This window comes from Oncorhynchus masou, chromosome 9 (assembly GCF_036934945.1).
Source record: "Oncorhynchus masou masou isolate Uvic2021 chromosome 9, UVic_Omas_1.1, whole genome shotgun sequence".
Lineage (NCBI taxonomy): Eukaryota > Metazoa > Chordata > Actinopteri > Salmoniformes > Salmonidae > Oncorhynchus > Oncorhynchus masou.
This window is the reverse complement of record NC_088220.1, coordinates 41,728,400-41,743,546: the sequence shown is the minus strand read 5'-3', so window position 1 is coordinate 41,743,546 and position 15,147 is coordinate 41,728,400.

The following is a 15,147-nucleotide window of genomic DNA, read 5'->3' as shown; positions in this document are numbered from 1 at the left end:
GCATCAGCTGCAAGTTGTTGCTTATAAGCCTCCACGCCTGTCCTCACTCTCCTGAGCACCACTGCCACTCTACTTTAACCTGTCCAAATTAACATTCCTCCTCTTTGTTCTGCAATGCATGTTGCGTTGCACGGCACTGTGTGCTACGAGTCTTATTCAAGGTTTGTAGCCCATCTTTTGTCATTTAGGTTCTTCCAAGCTTCTCCTGTGGGGATTGTCATCACCACATATTTCTAACAACCACAGCCTGACAATGATGTCTACTTGAGATTCCAAGCCAAACTCTACAAAATCAACCCCCTGGGTCCTTTATCTGCAGCCATCATTCGGTCCATCCTCATTCTCACATCCATTTCCTCAATAAATATTCTAAACCCATTTCAATGTCTAGTCCTTAAACTTGGAAATGGTATATTTGATTGTGATATGTGGTTGTCTCAACTAGCTATCTCAATGCACTAACTGTAAGTTGCTCTGGATAAGAGCATCTTCTAAATGTTAAATGTAATGTTTACATACAGATCTCATGTTACTGTATTGATTCATTAACTATTTTTTTATGTCATAAATGTAGTTACATTTGACTGTAAAACCTAGCAGTACTACATATTTCTCTGAGGCAGATATACAGTACCACACCTAATCATTCCAGGGTTTTTATTTTTACTATTGTCTTCACTATTATTCTACATGTAGAAATAAAAACTATTAAATAACACATATGGAATCATGTAGTAACCCCAAAACTGTAAAACAAATCAAAATATATTTTATATGAGATTCTTCAAAGTGACCACCCTTTGCCTTGACAGCTTTGCACACTCTTGGCATTCTCTCAACCAGATTCATGAGGTAGTCACCTGAAATGCATTTCAATTAACAGGTGTGTCTTGTTAGTTCATTTGTGGAATTTCTTTCCTTAATGTGTTTGAGCCAGTCAGTTGTGTTGTGACAAGGTAGGGGTGGCATACAGAAGATGGTCTTTTACCAAATAGGGCTAAGTCCATATTATGGTAAGAACAGCTCAAATAAGTAAAGAGAAATGACAGTCCATCATTACTTTAAGACATGAAGGTGAGTCAATGCGGAAAATTTCAAGAACGTTTAAAGTTTCTTCGAGTACAGTCGCAAAAACCATCAAGCACTCTGGGCCTCCCGGATGGTGCAGTGGTCTAAGGCACTGCATCGCAGTGCTAGCTGTGCCAGCAGAGATTCTGGGTTCGAGCACAGGCTCTGTCGCAGCCAGCCCCGACTGGGAGGCCCATGGGGCTGCACACAATTGGCCCAGCGTCATCTGCATTAGGGAGGATTTGGCCGGCAGGGACATTCTTGTCTCATCACGAACTAGCGACTCCTGTGGTCAGGTGCAGTGTACGCTGACCAGGTCACCAGGTTACGGTGATTCTTCCGACACATTGGTGCGGAAACATTGGGGGGAAAAAACTAAAAGACATCAAGAGCTATGATGAAACTGGCTCTCATGAGGACCGCCACAGGAAAACCCAGAGTTACGTCCAGCTACCACCTCAACATCAACTGTTCAGAAGAGACTGCGTGAATCAGGTCTTCATGGTCAAATTGTTGCAAAGAAAACACTGCTGAAGGACACCAATAATAAGAAGAGACTTGCATGGGCCAAGAAACACGAGCAATGGACATTAGACCGGTGGAAATCTGTCCTTCGGTGTAGGTGAAATCTGTCCTTCGGAGTAGGTGAACGGATGATCTCCGCATGTGTGGCTCCCACTGTGAAGCATGGAGGAGGAGGTGTGATGGTGATTTATTTAGAATTCAAGGCACACTTAACCATTATGGCAACAACAGCATTCTGCAGCGATACATCATCCCATCTGGTTTGTGCTTAGTTGGACTATCGTTTCTTTTTCAATAGGACAATGACCCAGCGCACCTCCAGACTGTGTGATGGCTATTTGACCAAGAGAAGGAGAATGATACATCAGATAACCTGACCTCAACCCAATTGAGATGGTTTGGGATGAGTTGGACTGCAGAGTGGAGGAAAAGCAGCCATCAAGTGCTCAGCATATGTGGGAACACCTTCAAGACTGTTTGAAAATCATTCCAGGTGAACCTGGTTGAGAGAATGCCAAGAGTGTGCAAAGCTGTCATCAAGGCAAAGGGTGGCTACTTTTAAAAATCTCAAATATAACACTTTTTTGGTTACTAAATGATTCCATATGTATTTTTTCATTGGTTTGATATATTCACTATTATTCTAAAATGTACTAAACAGTATAAATAAAGAAAAGCCCTTGAATGAGTTGGTGTGTCCAAACCTTTGACTGGTACTATATATAGCGTTAATATATATTAGTCTCTCTGAAATGAAACCATCGAGTGATGTCATTGAACAACCCCATGCCATGATTAGATAGTGAAAATACACACCAATCTCTGACAATAAAAACTAATTTACCAACATTTCTAAAAAATGATAGCGTTTTGGAATTAAAATGAATGCGTATGTTCCTATCTCCAACAGTGCTGTTACGTGCCTCCTAAGAAGAGGTAGGTACAGGAGTCAGGAGCAGGAGAGCAAGGAAGTCCCAGTAGCACAATGTTTATTCGAAAGTCCTAACACAACAACAACAGGTGGGGAAACACACCCAACGAAGTCGTCACACACAAGGAAATAACGTAACACACAGAGGAGAAACCTCTACTCCTAATTACAGTCCAAACGGTACAACGACCGTGAGAAAAAAAAACTGTGGTGTAAACACGCACCCCTGACAGATCAAACAACAGCAAAATAATCACGCACAAAGCATAGCAGGCAGCGGAGGTTAATAAACCCACCGAAATTAACTAATAGGACACAGGTGTAAACAAAACAGACATACACAAACGAAAAAGAAAAATGGATCAGTGGCAGCTTGTATGCCGGCGACGATGACCACCGAGCACCGCCCGAACAGGGAGAGGAGCCACCTTCAGTGGAAGTCGTGACAAGTGCAGTAATAACAGACAATACATACAAATCCCGAAAATGTACAGAAAGGAAGTAAGAAATATAGAAATATTAAAACGAACGTCAGAGACCAGAAAATGGGCATTATGTGAATAGAATTTATAGTACAGGCCTTGACTAAAATACAGTATACTAATACAGACTAAAATACAGTATAGACATGAAGTGGGTAAAACAGTATGTAAACATTAGTGAATTGACCAGTGTTCAATGACTATGTACATAGGGCAACAGTCTCTAAGGTGCAGGGTTGAGTACCCCATGGTAGCCGTCTAGAAACAGTGACTGAAGTTCAGGGAAGGGTACTGGGTGGAGTCCGGCTAGTGGTGACTGTTTAACAGTCTGACGGCTTGGGGATAGAAGCTGTTTTTCATTCCCAGCTTTGATGCACATGTACTGTCTCCGGCTTCTAGATGGTAATGGGGAGAGCAGCCCGTGGCTCGGGTGGCTGAGGTCCTTGATTATCTTCTTGGCCTTCCTGTGACACTGTAGAGCAGGCAGTGTGCCCCCGATGATGCGTTGGGCTGTATGCACCAGCCTCTGGAGAGCCTTGTGGTAGTGGGCGGTGCAGTTGCCCTACCAGGTGGTGATACCCGACAGGATGCTCTCAATGGTGCATCTGTAGAAGTTTGTGAGGGTCTTAGGGGCCAAGCCAAATTTCTTCAGCCTCCTGGGGTTGAACATGCGCTGTTGAGTCTTCTTCAATACACTGTCTGTGTGGCTGGATCATTTCAGGTTGCCGTCACTTTGCACGTCGAGGAACTTGATGCTTTTGACCCTCTCCACTGTCGCCCCGTCAACGTGGATGGGGGCGTGCTTCCTCTGCTGTTTCCTGAAGTTCACAATCTACTTCTTCATTTTGTTGACGTTGAGGGAGAGGATATTTTTGCTACCATCACTCTGCCAGAGCCCTCACCTCCTCCCTTATGCTGTCTCATCGTAGTTGGTAGTCAGGCTTACCACTGGAGAGTCATCTGCAAACAGGATGATTGAGTTGGAGACGTGCATGGCCACATAGTAATGGGTGAACAGGGCGAACAAGAGAGGGCTGAGCATGCACTCTTGTGGGGCCCCTGTGTTGAGGATCAGTGTAGTGGAGGAATTGTTGACTACCTTCACCACCTGGGGACGGCCTGTCAGGAAGTCCAGGACCCAGTAGTGGTGTAAAGTACCTCAGTAAAAGTACTACTTAAGTCGTTTTTTGGGGTATCTGTACTTTACTTTACTATTTATATTTTCAAAAATATATTATTTTACATCTATTCTTCACTACACTTCTCTGCATTACTAAAGTAAAGTATGTACTTTTTACTCCGTACATTTTCCCTAACAAACAAAAGTACTCCTTACATTTGAATGCTTAGCAGAACAGGAAAATGGTCCAATTCACACACTTAACCAGAGAACATCCCTGGTCATTACTACTGACTCTGATCTGGCGGACTCACAAAAAAAGGATTTGTTTGTAAATTATGTCTGAGTGTGCCTGTCTATATGTAAAAAATTAAGAAAATTGTTTGATACTTAAGTGTATTTAAAACCAAATACGTTTAGTCTTCTACTCAAGTAATATTTTACTGGGTGACTTTCCTAATTACTTGAGTCATTTTCTTTCTTTACTTTTACTCAGGTTTGACAATCTGAGACTCAGGGCCTGAGTTTAGTGATGAGCTTAGAGGCTACTATGGTGTTGAAGGCTGAGCTGTAGTTGATGAACAGCATTCTTACATGTCCAGACGGGATAGGGCCGTGTGTAGTATGATGGCGACGGCCCTATCGGTTAACGAGCCTCTCAAAGCACTCAAATGGATAGGGAGAAATTGAATATGTCAGTAAACACTCCAGCCAGCTGGTCTGCACATGCTCTGAGGACATGAGTAGGGATGCCGTCTGGGCTGGCAGCCTTGCGAGGGTTAACACGCTTAAATGTCTTACTCGCGTCGGCCACGGAGAACGAGAGCGTCGGCGGTACTGTGTTTTCCTCAGATAATAAAGCCAGTAGGAATGGGACCCAGCAATTTCCAGAGGGCCCAAAACCAGGGAGATGGGTATTAGTGAGTTTAGCCATTTAGAAAATGCCTCAAGGATGCCGAGCATCACACCGTGGGCGTACTAAAATGCGACTGGGAGAGAAAACGGGATAAAGAGGTAGAACAATCTAGCAGAGCAGGGTTGACTTTGTGGCATTCTGACCTATTGTTGAACTATGCATGCAAAAATGGGATGTTTGCCTCTTTTTAACGTATCAAATACAGTCATTGTATCTGCTTTACCTCATCTGGCCTGGCCATATACATCCCCATGCAAACAGAAATTAGGTCAAGGATGCAATTGCAGTGCAGATAAAACTGTGTGGACCATATGAGTTCAGAACGAAGCATATGTATATTAGAGCTAAGCTGAGCCCCGACACATCTAAAAAAAACAATGATGTAACATACAATCTGGCCACCCCAGACTTTTTCAATATACTGCATGTGCAATTAGGTTACACTAAACAGAATGCCATGCCTTTCATATGCTATTTCCTTAATCCCCCAGCACTTCAAGGGAGGAAAAATGGGTCTCCCAAGGAAAGCAATCTCCCCGTATCCTCCTGTTTTCTACACCTCAGATATCTGCAAAGGGAACTGCCACCTTCTCGGCTTGCTCCCCAAACCACCTTTTAATCGCCAGCTGCATTTCAGGGGGCAAATTTCCATACTAATTTCTTTCTTCTCTCCTCACTTACCTTAATTCCAGCGCCGGGTGCCAGGCTAGCAGACGTGTGTGTCTCTCTATCCAATGGCGGAAGACTAATTGCATTCTGGGATACACGCTCGGAATTCAGAATGTCAGGGAAACGCAGGCGGCATCTCTGCAGGCAGACGACATACAACATAGGGACAATTAATAACCCTCCTTCAGGGAAGACAAAATGGGACTGTCCAGCCCTCCCAAAGACTGCAGTGCTGCTGGGGCTAATGCTGTTACGAGGCCAAGTTAGCAGACCTGTGCCAATCATAGCAGCGCAAACAATCCCCACCAGCGCCACTGAATGCTAAGCCAGATCAGTCTCTGGGGATAAAATAAAATGACATTATTTTCTGTGTGCACACACACACATCTCCCATAACCAATACTCAGTGAACCATCCATTATTGCCACAGTGTGGGAGGTCTACATTGCTTAGAGCACCAATAGGCTCTTAGCAGAGAAGTGAAGATGCGTGGTTGGTTGATAAGGTGCTATAGAAATAAACAGGGGTTCCGATTAAACCTGCCTTACGGAGCCTGTCAGAAGTGTACATTCGAGCCCTGCTGGAGTCCGACGTCAAAGGTGATGAAGTGAAACATTTAAACCTGGCACAATCATAGCGCATTACCGCCTAGCCCGGTGGCACATTACGGAAAGCAATAAATACGAGGGCCTACTCGCGACCGCATTTATCAAAAGTGCTAAACATATGTGTGGCCCAAAAGCAGGGGGCGTGGAAGGTGAAAGTTCATCATTCATCAGAGGTATTATGAGGCAAGAAAATATCAACAAAGCTTTTCCCTGGTTTCCACTCTCAATATTTCACTAAAACTCTCCGGTGTCAAAGAGAGAGGGGGGGTGGGGGTTATCCCCTGTCACTATAACCTCTTGTCCTCCTGATAAGCCACACAATAGCCAACTGAGACTCGGGAGGGATTTAGAGTATTACTGGGGATGTAAATCAGCCACAGCAGCTGCTCATGAACTAGATATTTAGATATTAGATTAGATAGAGACAGATTTAGGGAGGAAAATAAACACAGTCAATATGTTTCTCAGACTTAAGTCCCCCGGTGCCGTAAATACATATCAATTCACAAACACACTTACACATGCTGGCGGATATAGCCACTACACAGTATACTTTGCTCTTGTACTGTAGTTAGGCTCATGTCAATGACCTCTTTATCCTTCATTTCCTGTCTATGGCCTTTAACTTGAGTGGCCTTTAAATTAAGCATTAGCTCATGGATCAGTACAGATACATCGAGAGACTATAATAGTATCTACCTTCCATAGATTTAAGAATAATGCAATATTATGAAATGTATCTCTATGCTACCAACATCTGCCTTTCTGCATCTAAGAGGAACACAATTGATAGCGGAGCGCTAATTTGTCTTGACTAGAAAAAAGCTGTAAACACACCCGAGGGAGGGGATGCGGAGATAAGCGCTCCCGTGGTGGGTCGTGGAGATGCTATCAGACAGAGAGGCCCCACCCAGGCCTGATTCTGTTCTGGTGTTACCATGCTCCATGTTACCCAATTAATCAGGGAGGGTGACACTGAATATACACACAGAGCACAAAGCTAATTGAATTGTGCGTGTACCAGGTGTACAACGCACCCTATATGACTATAGAACCGGGTTGTTGTGCATTCAGGACGTTGTGTTTGTGTGTCTTTCTTTTCAGGTGTCGTGTCCCTCACAACAAAGCCTACTGATTTTGCACATAGGGGTAATCTGATCAAAATCTAAATCTCTGGGACTGCATTGTGTGTGTGATTGGGACTATTGTGCTAAATGCTACGGAACCGGTTGGAGGAATGCAAAATATCCGGGTTCAAACACACAGGCAAAGCAATAACATGAGGTCTATTCAGGGCTAGCAGACATCAATAGGGCAACTCATTCTGAGTTGGGTCCTGATTCATGACATTATTGACCTGCACTGCAAACAGTGAAATCTAAGCCAGACGAAATATCTTATATTGAGTGATATTTCACTTAAAATGTGTTCGTTGTTTTTTTTCTTACCAAACTAAATTATCTAATGTCAACGGCAGATCAATTTTGGTTATTTTAACCTAATTGTCATCTAACGCATAAATATTCTGATGAATCATGCACAAATAGAACATATTTCTCATAAACATGTTTAATTTCAGAAGCAAATAGATTTTTCGGTGACTAATTATGAACTGCTTACATATTGACAAACCAGATACAGTATTTAATCATGGAAGCGTTTGATGACCAGGAACCCTACCAACCCTCCTGGACATTTCAAACACACAGACTCAACAATATTTCTTTATTCATTTGCATCCCATTCCCATACAAATCCCATCTGCACATAATTCCCATCCAGTGCCAAAACAATAGGGGATAGAGGGGATAGCATTTGGGTCATTAAACCTGCGAGAGCACGGTTCCAGAAATCCTTGACATATTTGATAAGAGAAACATCCAAATCAAACTGAAATGCAAATGTCCTGGTTGCCGTGCCAATGACGGGCAGAGAAAGCCACATTGTGTGTCAACGCCAGCCATTCACTTGGCATTAGACGTCATTTCAACATATGGTTTTGATGTACATTTGACAGAGATGTCAACTAAGATGAGATCAAAGTAAAAAATAATAATAATAATAATGTATTACATGGAAACAATGCTGATGAAACCAGTTTTTGCCCAGTGGGATGGGATGCTAACAAACACCTGGATAATAGGGAATAAGGTGCAAAGAGCAGAAAGGGATTGCATCACATACAGTGGGGCAAAAAAAGTATTTAGTCAGCCACCAATTGTGCAAGTTCTCCTACTTAAAAAGATGAGAGGCCTGTAATTTTCATCATAGGTACACTTCAACTACGACAGACAAAATCCAGAAAATCACATTGTAGGATTTTTAATGAATGTATTTGCAAATCATGGTGGAAAATAAGTATTTGGTCAATAACAAAAGTTTATCTCAATACTTTGTTATATACCCTTTGTTGGCAATGACAGAGGTCAAACGTTTTCTGTAAGTCTTCACAAGGTTTTCACACACTCTTGCTGGTATTTTGGCCCATTCTTCCATGCAGATCTCCTCTAGAGAGGTGATGTTTTGGAGCTGTTGCTGGGCAACACAGACTTTCAACTCCCTCCAAAGATTTTCTATGGGGTTGAGATCTGGAGACTGGCTAGGTCACTCCAGGACCTTGAAATGCTTCTTACGAAGCCACTCCTTCGAGCCCGGGCGGTGTGTTTGGGATTATTGTCACGCTGAAAGACCCAGCCACGTTTCATCTTCAATGCCCTTGCTGATGGAAGGCGGTTTTCACTCAAAATCTCACGATACATGGCCCCATTCATTCTTTCTTTTACACGGATCAGTCCTCCTGGTCCCTTTGCAGAAAAACAGCCCCAAAGCATGATGTTTCCCCCCCCATGCTTCACAGCAGGTATGGTTTTCTTTGGATGCAACTCAGCATTCTTTGTCCTCCAAACACGACGAGTTGAGTTTTTACCAAAAAGTTATATTTTTGTTTCATCTGACCATATGACATTCTCCCAATCTTCTTCTGGATCATCCAAATGCTCTCTAGCAAACTTCAGACGGGCCTGGACATGTACTGGCTTAAGCAGGGGACACGTCTTGCACTGCAGGATTTGAGTCCCTGGCGGCGTAGTGTGTTACTGATGGTAGGCTTTGTTACTTTGGTCCCAGCTCTCTGCAGGTCATTCACTAGGTCCCCCCGTGTGGTTCTGGGATTTTTGCTCACCGTTCTTTTGATCATTTTGACCCCACGGGGTGAGATCTTGCGTGGAGCCCCAGATCGAGGGAGATTATCAGTGGTCTTGTATGTCTTCCATTTCCTAATAATTGCTCCCACAGTTGATTTCTTCAAACCAAGCTGCTTACCTATTGCAGATTCAGTCTTCCCAGTGTGGTGCAGGTCTACAATTTTGTTTCTGGTGTCCTTTGACAGCTCTTTGGTCTTGGCCATAGTGGAGTTTGGAGTGTGACTGTTTGAGGTTGTGGACAGGTGTCTTTTATACTGATAACAAGTTCAAACAGGTGCCATTAATACAGGTAATGAGTGGAGCCTCTTAAAGAAGAAGTTATAGGTCTGTGAGAGCCAGAAATCTTGCTTGTTTGTAGGTGACCAAATACTTGTTTTCCACCATAATTTGCAAATAAATTCATAAAAAATCATACAATGTGATTTTCTTTTCTCATTTTGTCTGTCATAGTTGAAGTGTACCTATGATGAAAATTACAGGCCGCTCTCATCTATTTAAGTGGGAGAACTTGCACAATTGGTGGCTGACTAAATTATTTTTTGACCCACTGTATACTACTATACTAATATAATAGTCACATGCCATTAAACACAAATGCATCCACTTCATTCCCACCCTGAGTGCTACACAGAGAAGTGAGAGAAGGGTGGTATTACAGTTGAGTGAGGGACACCAAACGAAGATGAACTCCCTGTGCCTTTCATCATCAACGAGCTTCCATCCATACCATGGCTTATTGTCAACCTCATAATACAAAAAAAACATCGTAAAATTGACAAAGGACAACATCCCAGTTATAGTGACATATTGAGAAGAAAAAAAAGTATTTTGTTATCTAACTGGATTCTGTGGCAAAACAACATCACTGTTCTGCTGACATACGCTGAGTATACCTAACATTAGGAACACCTTCCTAATATTGAAATCGCACCACCCCACCCCATTTTGCCCTCAGAACAGGCTCAATTCTTCGGGGCGTGGACTGTTGAGTGAAAAACCGAGCAGCGTTTCAGTTCTTGACACAAATCGGTGCGCCTGGCACCTACTACCATAACCCGTTCAAAGGCACTTAAAATCTTTTGACTTGCCCATTCACCCTCTGAATGGCACACATACACAATCCATGTCTCAATTGTCTCAAGTTTTAAAATCGTTTTTTAACTTGTCTCCCCCATTTCACAAGTGACATCAATAAGGTATCATAGCTTTCACCTGGATTCACCTGGTCAGTCTATGTCATGGAAAGACAGGTGTTCTTAATGTTCGTGTATATAGTTTCTGACTGGAATCCACCTAGCAGTGCTTCTAAGACTGTGGCAAACCAACAACATGCTTGGTCATATTAGCATAAGAAAAAAAAACATTGTTATCCAACTTATACCAGTGCTTTTAGGACTGTGCCCACTGATAAAAAAGAGTAAAGGAGATATTAACGGATGTATCATCACAGTCGCCATAGCGTGGAGTGGAAGGCATAACATTATTCATGGGCAGGGCCCGTAGACAAAATAAGCCTGTCACTTCCTTTGCCTTCAGCATCTGGCCAGGGCAGTGAGGGGGAATACATTTCTCGCTATGCCGTGTGGTTGAAGACTAATAATAAGGTTGTTCTAAAAGCCCAAACAAGCACAACCATCTTGCTCGTTCCGAATCAACGCTCCATTGTCGGTCTCTGTCTTCCGCTAGCCACCTGTAAGGCGTGTGTCTGAGTGCAGGCCAAGCTTCAGCGGGCAGACCGGCATGGACAGGTGGGGTGGGCTGTGCAGCGAGGGGTGAGGATAGTGCCAACGCAACGTCAGAGGGACTCAGCTATTCCTTTCGAATCAAGCAGCAGGGACAGAGGAGTCCGACTACAGAAGCGTGTGCCATGCAGACATGCCTTGGTGGAGAGAAAAATATTGAGAGAGACAAAATCAATCATTCTCTCTGTACTTTGAACTGTGGAGGTTCAAGTCTTCTGGGCAAAAAAAGTATAAATATGCTCCCCTTCACCCAAACTAGCCTAGCTACCATCTGTCCGTCGTCAGACTCCTCCACAGTGCCGTACTTCACATAGGGTTAGAAAGAGGTGATAACAGTGCAGAGAGCAACAAACAAATGTCAGCAATGGTGGTACACTATAAAAGTACAAAGAAAAACTTCTGAGCTGCCTCAAACACTTCCAACCCTTTGAGAAGGACCGTAACCACCATTGTCATCTCTGATTAGCAACGTTTCTTCTCCCCGACTTCAAAGCATCTAGGTGCAGTCAAGTCTCTGCATTTTCTGACAGCGAGCCATCTCATCTCCCCACTTCAGTCTATCGTCACAGCGGAACCCGTCTGACTGTCTCAGTCTCCACACAACAGCAAGTGTGCCTCGCTCCCATTTCTGTTCCATTAAAAAGAATAGAGCCAAGATAGATTAAAACCCAATTTCGTATGCATCACTACATATCGCAAGCTCAACAAAACCCTTGTTGTCTGTCTGTCAAAGGTAGAGCACATTTGTAAGTATGATAGAGAGAGTACACATTTCTAAATGTGTTTTTTAATACAACAGAGAGAGACAAAGACCTATATCTATTTCTATGAAAGCCTGAATGGGACTCAAGGTATCTATTCCCATCTATTATTAGCACAAATTAATTAAATCTAGGTGTGCATCATGACTCATAGGTAAACAGAACCCAGGACCATCAGGTATGGCTCCTTTAACTGCAAACAAGTAACACCCCCTCCCCCTAACCCCGCACATGCACTGTAGGGGTGTGCCAACTGTGCTCCATATGTGGTCCAATATCTGTGGCTGTGGACAAACATATTTTCATGGCCACTTTGTTCATGAGAACTGGAGGTTTCTGGGTAATTATACTTTGAAACAATAAAAAGTCATACTAATAATGAAGGGAGAAGTAGCCTAGTCAATCACCATCATCTCCTCTTAGAAGATAGAGAAGGATATACTGTAGATTAGTAGAACTCAAAATATTGCTTTGACCAAACTATACAGATAAAGTGACAACGATACTTAGCATAGAAAATGTAAACAATTATGTTTACAACCACCACTAAAAACAAATGAATGTAATTTGTCCAGTAGTCTCCTCCCCTCTATTACTCATCACCTATGTGATATGCCACCACTTTCATGGAGACAGAGTGGCTAGCCTACTGAAATTATTGATTTGTTTCCCTTCCACTCTCCTATGACATAGCAACTTTGTTTATCAACCTGTGCACAATTTCAATTGGAATATTATACAGTATAAAATCCTCTGGCTGATTTGCCGACCTTTACTATGCAACATGTTTTAAATAAAAGCCTTGAGTAAAAAGCCCCACCATCACCGATGGTTGTTTTAATACCCTGTCCATTAAAAATGTATTGTATCTAGCTTCAGAATCCACCCAGTGTCTTGTAAAAGCACCAGCAACTGGGTGGTTTGAGCCCTGAATGCTGATTGGCTGACAGATTGGCTGACAGCCATGGTATATCAGACCGTATACCACGGGTATGGCGAAACATTTATTTTTACTGCTCTAATTACATTGGTAACCAGTTTATAATAGCAATAAGGCACCTTGGGGGGTTTTGGTATATGTCCAATATGCTACAACTAAGGGCTATATCCAGGCACTCAGGGTTGCATCATTTCTAAGAACAGCCCTTAGCCATCATAGTCACAAAGAGTGATTATTGGTCGTCTTAATCAAATCTACTTTAAAACAAAAGTATACACCTGTCACAGGCCGGCTCATAGCCTGTGGCAAAAATGAGGGGACACAAACAACAGGTATAGGCCAATCAAAAAGGTTCTTTATTATAAACCAAAAACTATTAACTTTAAACCAAGAAAAGGGAATGAGGTGTGAAAGTATCATAAAGTGGGGTGTATGTAAAGTGCAGGGATGCGTGAATCTGTGTGTGTGAATATGACTGAGTGGAAACTAAGTAAAACTACAAATGAACAAACAATACAGGATCATACCTGGAGGAGCAGAGAGAGAGACAAGAGTGGTTAGTGAAGCAGTTTAAATACCCTAAGCCCAGGTGGCTACAATCACTAACGACCCTCCTCTGCCTGCAGGAGGAACTGCCCATGCAATGCCGTGACACACCTCACACAAAAGGTTATGGGCTTGAGAAAAGAAGACACCTGTAACATGTCAGCTATATGTATTGAAGTGTACTAAATTTAGAGTTTGCATCCCAAAATTACACTTTATTTGCATCACAGAAGACTGAAATATAATAAAATACTTTGACATAGAAATACTGGATTTTAGTTGTTGTTTTTTTAATAATCTTTATTAATTATGAAACATATTAATAACATGCCACCCTTGAGCCCAAATAGGTCATTTTTGGTGATTGACTGCAGGAGAGGGCTCCTAACTCGCATAGTAAGTTGGTATGGACTCACTGTGTGCAATAATAGTGTTTAACATGATTTTTTAATGACTACCTCATCTCTGTACCCAACACGTACAATTATCTGTAAGGTCCCTCAGTCGAGCAGTGACTTTCAAACACAGATTCAACCACAAAGACCAGGGAACCACCCGATGTCACAGGAAGGCCATAAAGATCATCAAGGACAACAACCACCCGAGCCACTGCCTGTTCACCCCGCTATCATCCAGAAGGCGAGGTCAGTACAGGTGCATCAAAGCTGGGACCGAGAGACTGAAAAACAGCTTCTATCTCAAGGCCATCAGACTGTTAAACAGACACCACTAACATTGAGTGTCTGCTGCCAACACACTGACTCAACTCCAGCCACTTTAATAATGGGAATTGATGGGAAATTATGTAAAATATATCACTAACCACTTTAAACAATGCTACCTAATATAATGTTTACATACCCTACATTATTCATCTCATATGCATACGTATATACTGTACTCTATATCATCTACTGCATCTTTATGTAATACATGTATCACTAGCCACTTTAGTTTGCTTCCTCTTTAGGTTTCTTCCTAGGGTCTAGCCTTTTTAGGGAGTTTTTCTGAGCCACCGTGCTTTCTACACCTGCATTGCTTGCTATTTGGGGTTTTAGGCTGGGATTCTGTACAGCACTTTGTGACTTCAGCTGATGTAAGAAGGGCTTTATAAATACATTTGATTGATTTGATTGACTTTGGTGCAAAAGGTGCAAATCAATCCCAGAATAACAGAAAAGGACCTTGTGAAGATGCTGGAGGAAACAGGTACAAAAGTATCTATATCCATAGTAAAAGGAGTCCTATATCGACATAACCCGAAAGGCCGCTCAGCAAGGAAGAAGCCACAGCTACAAAACCGCTATAAAAAAGCCAGACTTCGGTTTACAACTGCACATGGGGACAAAGATCGTACTTTTTGGAGAAATGTCCTCTGGTCTGATGAAACAAAAATAGAACTGTTTGGCCATAATGACCATTGTTATGTTTGGAGGAAAAAAGGGAGGCTTGCAAGCCGAAGAACACCATCCCAACTGTGAAGCACGGGGGTGGCAGCATCATGTTGTGGGGTTGCTTTGCTGCAGGAGGGACTGGTGCACTTCACAAAATAGATGTCATCATGAGGTTGGACAATTATGTGGATATGTTGAAGCAACATCTCAAAACATCAGTCAGGAAGTTAAAGCTTGGTCCT